Source organism: Calidris pugnax, unplaced genomic scaffold, assembly GCF_001431845.1.
Source record: "Calidris pugnax isolate Ruff unplaced genomic scaffold, ASM143184v1 scaffold27, whole genome shotgun sequence".
Taxonomy (NCBI): domain Eukaryota; kingdom Metazoa; phylum Chordata; class Aves; order Charadriiformes; family Scolopacidae; genus Calidris; species Calidris pugnax.
In genome coordinates, this window is record NW_015090893.1 from 14,485,221 (window position 1) to 14,494,432 (window position 9,212).

The following is a 9,212-nucleotide window of genomic DNA, read 5'->3' on the forward strand; positions in this document are numbered from 1 at the left end:
AGCTTGGAGACAAAACATCTGAGAGGGTACTGGAGTCTGTCTTACTGTGTCTGTTTTTTTGGAGAGAATGATTTTGAAAAGCAGTGGGGTTTGGGGGATGAGCAAGACTGACGCTGTACCTGGAGTGCAGATTAGGACTAATGATCTGAAAATATTGTTAGTCATCGTGCTGTTGTATTTGTAGAAAATAGGGGTGGAGGGAGCCTCTGAGATCAGCCAGACAAACCTCCTGCTTCTGGTATGTTTGTATCTATTCACCCTGTGTTTGTCTAAACTGCTTTTTAAACATCCATGGTAATCCTAGACTATGTATTCAAGTCCCTAATTCACTCTTAGGAGGACTTCCTCAGTGTCTCCCCCTAAAATTTCCTTCACTCTAGTTTACCCATTGCCTTTTATTCTAAGACTTGTATGTGAATTCCGACATTTTAACTAAAATGCTACCACTGAGCAGTGTGAATATACTTTGCTAAAATATTTCTAGTACTTGCTGGTTTTGATTATGTCAAAAGTACTACAAAAACAAAGCTTTTCCAAAGTACTTTAAAATTTCTGCTGCTGGTTGTAGTGTAACCCAGGAAGTCAATCAAGACCTAAAAATGAAATGTGCTAGATATGCATCAGAACAAGCCATAAAAATGCTTTATCTATTGATAAAGGAAATAAGTTGGCAAAATTAAAAGATGTTCCGATTCTATTTATAAAATTTCAAACAAAGGTCAGGTTTCTTATTTACATAGACTTCTCTTTCTAATATAGCACTGTGGAAAGCCTGGAGTGTTTAACGGGTGATCCCCTTGGTTTACAGTCCTGCCAACCTGCCGCCTTCCGCGGATTTAATATTGCTGTGACCTGTTGTGAGGGAGGTCGTATCCCACATCAGAGGCTCGTGGGTGTAGCTGCTCCTGCTCTGTTGATGCCTGACGTCAAGGGTATGTATAAGTGGAATTTATGGCTGTGTATGAAGGGATCAGGGGATATTGTTTTCAGCCAAATGCTGCGGCGTCTGTTTGCGAAAAAGGTTAATGGATAGCAGGATTGTATTTACTTTCTATTAATGATCACGTTATTTTTAAATTGCTCAATAGTAATTGATGGGAAAATAGCCTTTATCAGTAGACACTGATAACTGACTGGAAGGCAGGGCTGCGACTGTAGTGAGAAGCAAACTTTATATGTAACCTGATAACAAAAAGTCAGGCTGTATTGCAGATAAGACTGCATTGGCTCGCCACAGCCAAGTGGAAATGTAGTAACTCTGCCTTTGTGGGATCTCAGCAGTTCAGAGATGACTCTATATCACAGCAAACAGCCAGAGTTTTTGTGTGATTTTTAACTAGTTTTAGTAGCAATTTCTGTCTCAGTTTGCAAAACAAAGGCACAAGAAACCTCTAAACAATTGGTGTCCTGATTCTTGCTCTACTGAATGCCAGTCGTTACACTGATTACCACCTCAGCACAGTCATCCCAATAAAAGCCTGATTTTATAAGCTTTCCAGGTAAGATATTCATATTGAAATCAACTGGAACAGCTTTTCCAAGCATCTGGTTATACAGCAGCTAGAGCAGCTGCTAGTTCTGGTTATATGGCAGCTATTTCACCAACTGTCCATTCGTGAAAAATTCTCCAGCATAGGAGTCCATTGAGCTCACCTTTTGCTTTGGCGTTTCCATGAGTCCTTGCGCAGCAGGACCCTTTGCTGATGGCTGACTGCTCCAAGCTTTTGCTTTTGGTTAGTTGCTTCTCCCACGTAGCTGTGCAGCACTCCTTATTCCTACCTGGTGCAGCCCCCTCCTTCAAAAAGCAAGATTTAGTAGACATGTACCCATAGGGTTTCTCAGCTTTCTAGGTGAAAAAGTTCTATAACAGCAGTTTGGCCACGAGCTGGTTCAGTGACCTGTAATATCCCTGAATATTTCTTCCTAATACTTTTAGGTATTATTCTTTATAGCACTTCAAAGAGGCACACAGAAATAAGGAAGAATAATGGGAAATCTCATGTTAGTGTTAGATGTGCTGGTTAATGTCAGGAAAGTAGGATAATACGCTATGATAGAGGAAAACCAGACCCTTTACATTTTTCTATTTTGCGGAGAGATCAACACCGTAAAAGGTGTCTTCAGCAAATAGGTTATAATTTCACCAAACTAGCAACATCTGAAAATCAGCTAAGTATGCACTGTAAATTTTTCTTCAAAGATCATGCAGATAAAGAAGGATTGATGTACACATACAAGTCGGAGCGCTGCTCCACAATTCAGTTTTTTTTTCCTAATAGGAAAAAAACTATCACAAAAATAACTCGGGTTCACCATCTGGAGTTTAGATTTCGCTCCGTTGCGTTGCGTAGCTCTGGAGAAGGGCTTTGCAATAGCCTTGACACTTCATGCTAGTCTGAACCTCTCAATGAGGTCATGCCTAGAACGAAAAGTCAACTGTTTTAAAGTCTGCTTCAACTTTAAATAAGTTACTTATAATATAATAGCATATTCATTTAAAAAATTAGATCATGCCATGAACTTTCAGCTAATTTCTGGACCTTATTCAATTGGCATACAATTGAGGTGGAGATGGATATACTCTCTGGCTGGAAGATTAGCATCTTTATTTTTTGGGTCAGCCAAGTTACTTTTCTTACTGAAAAAAGAGATAAGATATGTGAGTAAGAGGAATGTGACTCCATTAATTCATATTTTATAATAGTTTCCAATTTCCAAATCCTGATTTAATCCTTTGTAGCTTTGTAGAACTTCAGCTGATGTTTTCCAAGAGTGATCTCTGCCAAAGAATGAATTATTTCAATAGCTCACAGACTTTGGGGCAATATGATCATTTGTATCTCTGGGGTTTTTTTTTTTTTCCATTCTGCAGTCTTTTTATAACAACACTGTGAGCACCAAACCCTGCTGTTCTCATGCCATAACATCTTTCACTGTCCTAATTGTTAATTAAGAAATACTTACATAATCAAAAGGCTTTTCCTGTTAATCTCAGTTTGTTTCAGTTTTTCTCCATGTTTCAAACTCTAATAACAGTTTGGATTTTCTCAAAAATATAAATTCTCCATGGCTATTTTGTGTCTAGAAAGCCTCACTTTTATACACCTAATATATATGTGTATATATAATATAGAGCTAATTTCAGGCACGTACATATTGAGCTTCTTAACGTAACCCCTCCTGCTGTTTTCAAGCAAAGCTAAATGCCAGTCATACAAAAGCACCACAAAAAACACCTTACAGAGGATCTGTGGAAGAAATAGATGGGGCCTAGGAAGAGCTAAGGGGAAAAAAAAACCAACCAGTAGACTTTAATTTTAACTGGAAAGTACATAAAGAAAGATTTGCAGATGAAAAAAGATCAGAGCATGACTGAGATTGCTGCTGGCTCCAGGTCTTCCTTTGGCAAAACTTATGATCCTGGTCTGGCTCGGACTCAGATAAAAATCTACCCTTTCACATCTGTCACAGCGTTGCTAGAATCTTTGATCCTTGACAAGAACCTCTGTTTTTCAGGCTGTATTTTGCTCTTGCTTTCATCCCATCACTCCAAATGATGACCAGCTCTTATATAAACTTTTAGGAAAGAGAAGAAAGGAAATCATCAATTATGTCAGAAGAGTGAAAAGATGAAAGAGGAAAAGAGAAATTGAGCTTCAGAGGGAAGAGGAGGGAGGGCAGGATTTAAGGAAAAATGGTAATGCAAGTCCAAAGGAAAGGATGCAAACTCAATTCTCTGATGACTTTCCACTTCACCCATCAAAAATGTGCGTTTCTCTCTTTCAGCACACTCGCCTTACAAAGGGCTCAGGGAGGATTTTGTTCAGTAAAATGAACTTGTGATACTACTCACTGAAGAAATAGTTCCCGTGGGTTGTTCTGTTGTTACCTTTTTATCTGTAGAATATCTTATTTTGCATTAAGCAAATAAAAGAGAGGGGTAGTGTTTTATTCCCCATCTGAATTTGCCCAGGGTAGAAATTATCCTGAAGAGTGTCAAGTTCAAACTTTAGGTAGGCAAAAGACTATCTTGTTTCCTCTGAGTGCATTTTAATCATTCTTTTTCAATGAAAACCCTCTCCCAACCAGAGTTAATTCAAGATAAGTCTCAAAATAAGATCACAGATTCGACGTTTATGCAGATGAAAGCACAAACAGCAGAACAGGGTGAAAGATAAATCTTTTGCCAAAAAGGCAAGATCTCTCTCAAGGACAATTGTATCTCTTTTAAGTTCTTCACACTGGTAACTAAAGCAAAGGGCCAGGATGGGGAAGTTTGAGGTGTCTTCCTATGAACTGCAAAATTACTCTCTGTCTGGGGTGTTGATTTGGGAAGGAGTGAGGCTTCTAAAAGTCTAATAATATCTCTTTGATTAGATTAAAATTCCTGGCGTGAATGTGTGTGGTTCTCCGAGTGATCTGGGAAATTGTGGTTGAATCTCCTCTTTTCCCAACTGTTTCCACCTTTGCATGTTTAGAAAATCAGGCTGAAATCTGTCTATAGCCAGGATGATAATACTACAGTCTTCAAGGAGTGCAATGTCAATGCAGAACTAATTCAGCAAACAGTCTGCCTGAAGGAATCCTGTAGGTTTCAAAATGCTTTCAGTCTGCTAAAAGGTAAAACCAGACCAAAATCTATAGGATTACACTATACTAAAAAAACATACCTAAATGTCATTAAAAAATATGGTCGATACACCTAAATTGTTTTAAAAAGAAGGATCAACACCTGTTGACTATGGATGCCAACACCACCACTATAACCTAGATTAAAGAGGTTGAAACAAATGAAAAGGATATGACTTTGAGGGTTTAGATAATCAAAATATTTATGACTTTTGAGAGCTACTTTTCATTTCCTTCGATGCCCCTCTATTGCCCTTATGCTCTTTTCCAAAACTTCAGTATTCCTTTTCTGTCTTAGAAGTGTGGACCCATTAAACAGCGTGACAGAAGTATGTTTCTTTAGTGACAAAAATTGCTATAAAGACTTCCTTAGTTATCTATTTTGTATCAGCTTTTACTAAGAATATATGGTAAAATAGGAAGCCTAGTGCTGGAAACCGACTGTTGAAATTCCTCTGTTTTATGATCTGTGAAGCAGTGATGCCCTCCTGTGGACCCTAGGTAGTACACGTTCTTCTGGAATAACTGGAATGTGTTATGCAAGAAAACGTGTTTTTTCCTCCTTCTAATATATAATATAACATATATATAATATGTATTATTATATAGAGTATAATTATATATAGAGTATAATTATATATAATAATATCTAATCCTTCTAAGTAAAATATCCCATGAAGACATTTAACACAGTGCATTATTTGGCCAGTGCCTCTGGTTTGAGAAATGCATTTTCTTTAAGTAATGAGACAGGTGGAGCTTATATCCGTGTTAGAAACTTTAGGTGCTTATACAATGAATTTATATTCTAGAGGTGGTTATCTGAATTGAAACAATTTAATTCTGCGAGTGCCCTGTCAGGAAGGGAAAAGTTATGTATTTCTTTTTAATGGTGTTTGCCTTTTAAATAAATAGGATGATATGATGCTTTTACCTGGATATAGTTAAAAGCAGTTTAAAAATATGGTGGGGAGACCGCTGTAGGTGTTGAAATGTCATGAATACATGAACTACACGAGGTCACTTACACAGCAGCTGGGAAAGGATGGTGGACAGGAGGTCAAGTGAAGTTTGTCCTTTCTGTGGTATCAGAGGAGACATTTCTATCTGCAAGAGATGGGTATATATATTTTGAAGATGTTTTCCTTTCATTAATTACCCAGACAGAAGTGCAAATGAAGCAGTTGGGCTACACTTGAGTTGTGTCAGGGACTGATTTTGCCTGCTGATTTGCTCGCATCTGAAAGACCCTCATCTCCTTCTGCTGAAAGAAGTAGCGACTTCTTTCTTTGATCTCTTCCTTGCCCTACTTGTCTGTCTCGCTTTCAGAGAGTCGTAAACAAGTGTTATGTTTTCTTTGTTATTCATTGAGGTCATAATTAGAGTCTCTTAATTTTTCTTCCTTTTTGCTGTAAATTATTAAGGGTCTATAAAACTCTTGTGGGCTATTTTGGACATGAAACAGATACTAATTCATCTTGGGAAGGGCCACACAGTTTTTACAATAAGTGGCAGGCAAAATATATTTTTGTATTTCCTGTAATTGTGTGGAGCTTGTACATGGCCTCCAAGAAGAAGCTTTTTTTTTTTTTTTTTTTAAGAAAGTAAGGTATGTTTGCTTATTTTCAAAACCACAAATATTTCAGTGACATTGTGGGCATATTCTCTTTTCTAAAACTAGATGAAATGATTGTGTCTGTTCATGCATTGAGATAAATGGATCTAAACCCCTGACATCATTCCCTGTGAGTAGTTGTTAAACACGGACATTTAATATTCCTGTCATATTAATAAGTTACTCTTAATAGACTTGGCTAGAACATTTAAAAAAAAAAAATCCAGTTTAAGAAAAGTCAGATTACTATGTTGCAAATATTAATTCTACCGGTTAATGATAATCATAGCCTTTGAGACTAAAGCATGAAAACTTGGCTCGGTGAAAGAAACGAGGCCAGAATTTTACAAGAAGTGTTAATCTCTGGAGTTGACCCCATCTGAAGAGGAATAAGGAAGACTCGGAGTTTACTTTGCGCTGAAACGTTCAGCCCCTCTGGACTCCATCAGTTAACTAACCTTCCAGTGCAGTCAATGTTACGCTCGGATCTGAGAGTCTCCAAGGGGGCACTTCCACAGCAGTTCTGCTTCCTCCCTCCTGCCAGCACCAGCACTTATGGGATCGTGCAACGAACTGTTGGCTTTTGAAAGCCCAGAACCTGGGTATAAAAGTTATTACATAGGGCTACAAAGATGATGAGGGGCCTGAAGCATCTCTCTTACAAGGAGAAGCTGAGGGACTTGGGTCTTTTTAGTCTGGAGAAGAGAAGGCTGAGGGGGGATCTGATCAATGCCTATAAATACTGAAAGGATGGGTGTCAGGAGGATGGGGCCGGTCTTTTTTCAGTGGTGCCCAGTGACAGGACAAGAGGAAATGGGCACAAACTTGAATGTAAGAAGTTCCACCTGAACATGAGGAGGAACTTCTTTACTTTTCAGGGTGGCAGAGCCCTGGAAGAGGCTGCCCAGAGAGGTGGTGGAGTCTTCTTCCCTGGAGACATTCCAAACCCACCTGGACATGTTCCTGTGCAACCTGCTCTGGGTAGACCTGCTTTGGCGGGGTTGGACTAGATGATCTCCAGAGGTCCCTTCCAACCCCATGTGATTCTGTGACTTCAAGGGAGACTTCTGCAGTTCTAACACTTTCTTTGGAGGTGCAGCTCTTAAGTGTCTGACGAATACTGCAGCAGTCAGAAATAATGCTCTCAACCTGTGCTAATTAGTAGAGATGACAGTGTCCTAAAAAAACATCTATGGAATTATCATCATAGATGAGACAAAGGACACCTGCTTTTGGGGATCTAGTGCCTGAAAAATCAAAGCAACAGAAAACAAGGAGCAGAGCAACCAGGTAGATGTCAAAGCCAGGTCCCAAACAGAATTGGAAGTGTTATAATCTGGGTAGAGCCCCCAGTATATTAGCATATACATTTATTTAACGAAGAGGGGAGCGGGTTGAGTACTCTGTACATGGATGCTTCATGAATTCTTGAGATCTGCGCTTACTGTAATATATTCAATTATGTGGTTATTTTTTCAAAGCTTGCCTCAATATCTAAATGGAAACTTTTATCTTACTGGAAACAACAAACAAAGGAAGATGCTACCTGGAAGGGAAGGTCAAAACCAAGTCCCAAACAGAATTGGAAGTGTTATCATCTGGGTAGAGCCCCCAGTATATTAGCATATACATTTATTTAACAAAGAGGGGGAGTGGGTTGAGTACTCTATACATGGATGCTTTAAGACTTCATGAATTCTTGAGGTTTGTGCTTACTGTAATATATTCAATTATGTGGCTATTTTTTCAAAGCTCGCCTCAGTATCTAAATGGAAACTTTTATCTCACTGGAAACAACAAACAAAGGAAGATGCTACCTGGAAGGGTTGTGAAGGTATTATTACTGAAGGTTTTAGAACCAGATTAGACAAATATCTGTGAGGAGGACTAAGTCAATGTGAGTTTCAGAAGCTGCGTGATGCAGGTGCTAACGTGCCTAGTGAAATGTGAACTGGGCTTTTCATCTTCAAGAAAATTCCATCACAAAAAATCGTTCTTACTTCCTAAATAATCTCCAACATAAACCACAGTGGGTGTAAGGCAAAAAAAAATAAAAATTAAAAAAAAATCCTGGTTCTGATGAAAAATTCACTATGTTGAAAATGGTGTTGCAGTCTTCGAGCTGCTAAAGCAAAAAAATAAGGGAAATACATCTCATTATTAGTCTTTTCACAGGGCTTGCACACCCTTGAATGGCTACAATAATTTCTCTAACAAAATACCTTCTTTTTAGTGCTAAGCAGAGATTTAAGGCAGTGATTGGGTTAGAAAGCAGACTGTGAAACGGGAGGAAACTGTGGCAGGAAAAGCAAGAAAGAAGCTGTGTGAGAGAACAGATTGGGTAGCTCGGAGCATGTTGGAAAGGGGAATACGGACACAAACGAGGGAAGACGAGCCAAATAACGCTACGAGGGAGCGGACAAAACGGAACGGGGAGATCTCCCGCAGAGGGCAGCCCCCGGCCCTCAGGAATGTTCCGTCCGTGTGGCCGTACGGCCGGGGAAGGCGGGAGAGCAGAAGAAAACGAAGGTGCGATGTTGGGGCTGGCGGAGGTGGAGGACGGAATACAGCCAGAAGGGAAAGGAAGCCCGACCGGAGCTGTGCCGGCGGTCGGTCAGCGGCTAACCCTGGCCTGAGGGGGCTGGTTCCCTCCCTGAGGGCGCAGCCGCCCCGCTCCCCTCAGGCCGGGGACAAGGGCGGGGTCCGCTGAGGTGAAGGGGGTCGCGCGCCGCCGCCTCCCAACGGTCAAGCGTTTCAAACGCTCCCGCGCGAGCCGCCCGCCGGCCCCTCGCCCGCTGCCCCCGCCCGCGGAGAGCGCGCGCGGCCGGGCCGGCGGGCGCCCATTGGCTGACGTCCGCGGGCTTGACGCATTGGCGCAGCCCAGGACGGGATCGGCCCCGCCCCTTCTCTCGGCGCGCTCAGGGGATGCACCGCATCACCGGCCGTTACAGCGCGACTCTATTGGCTG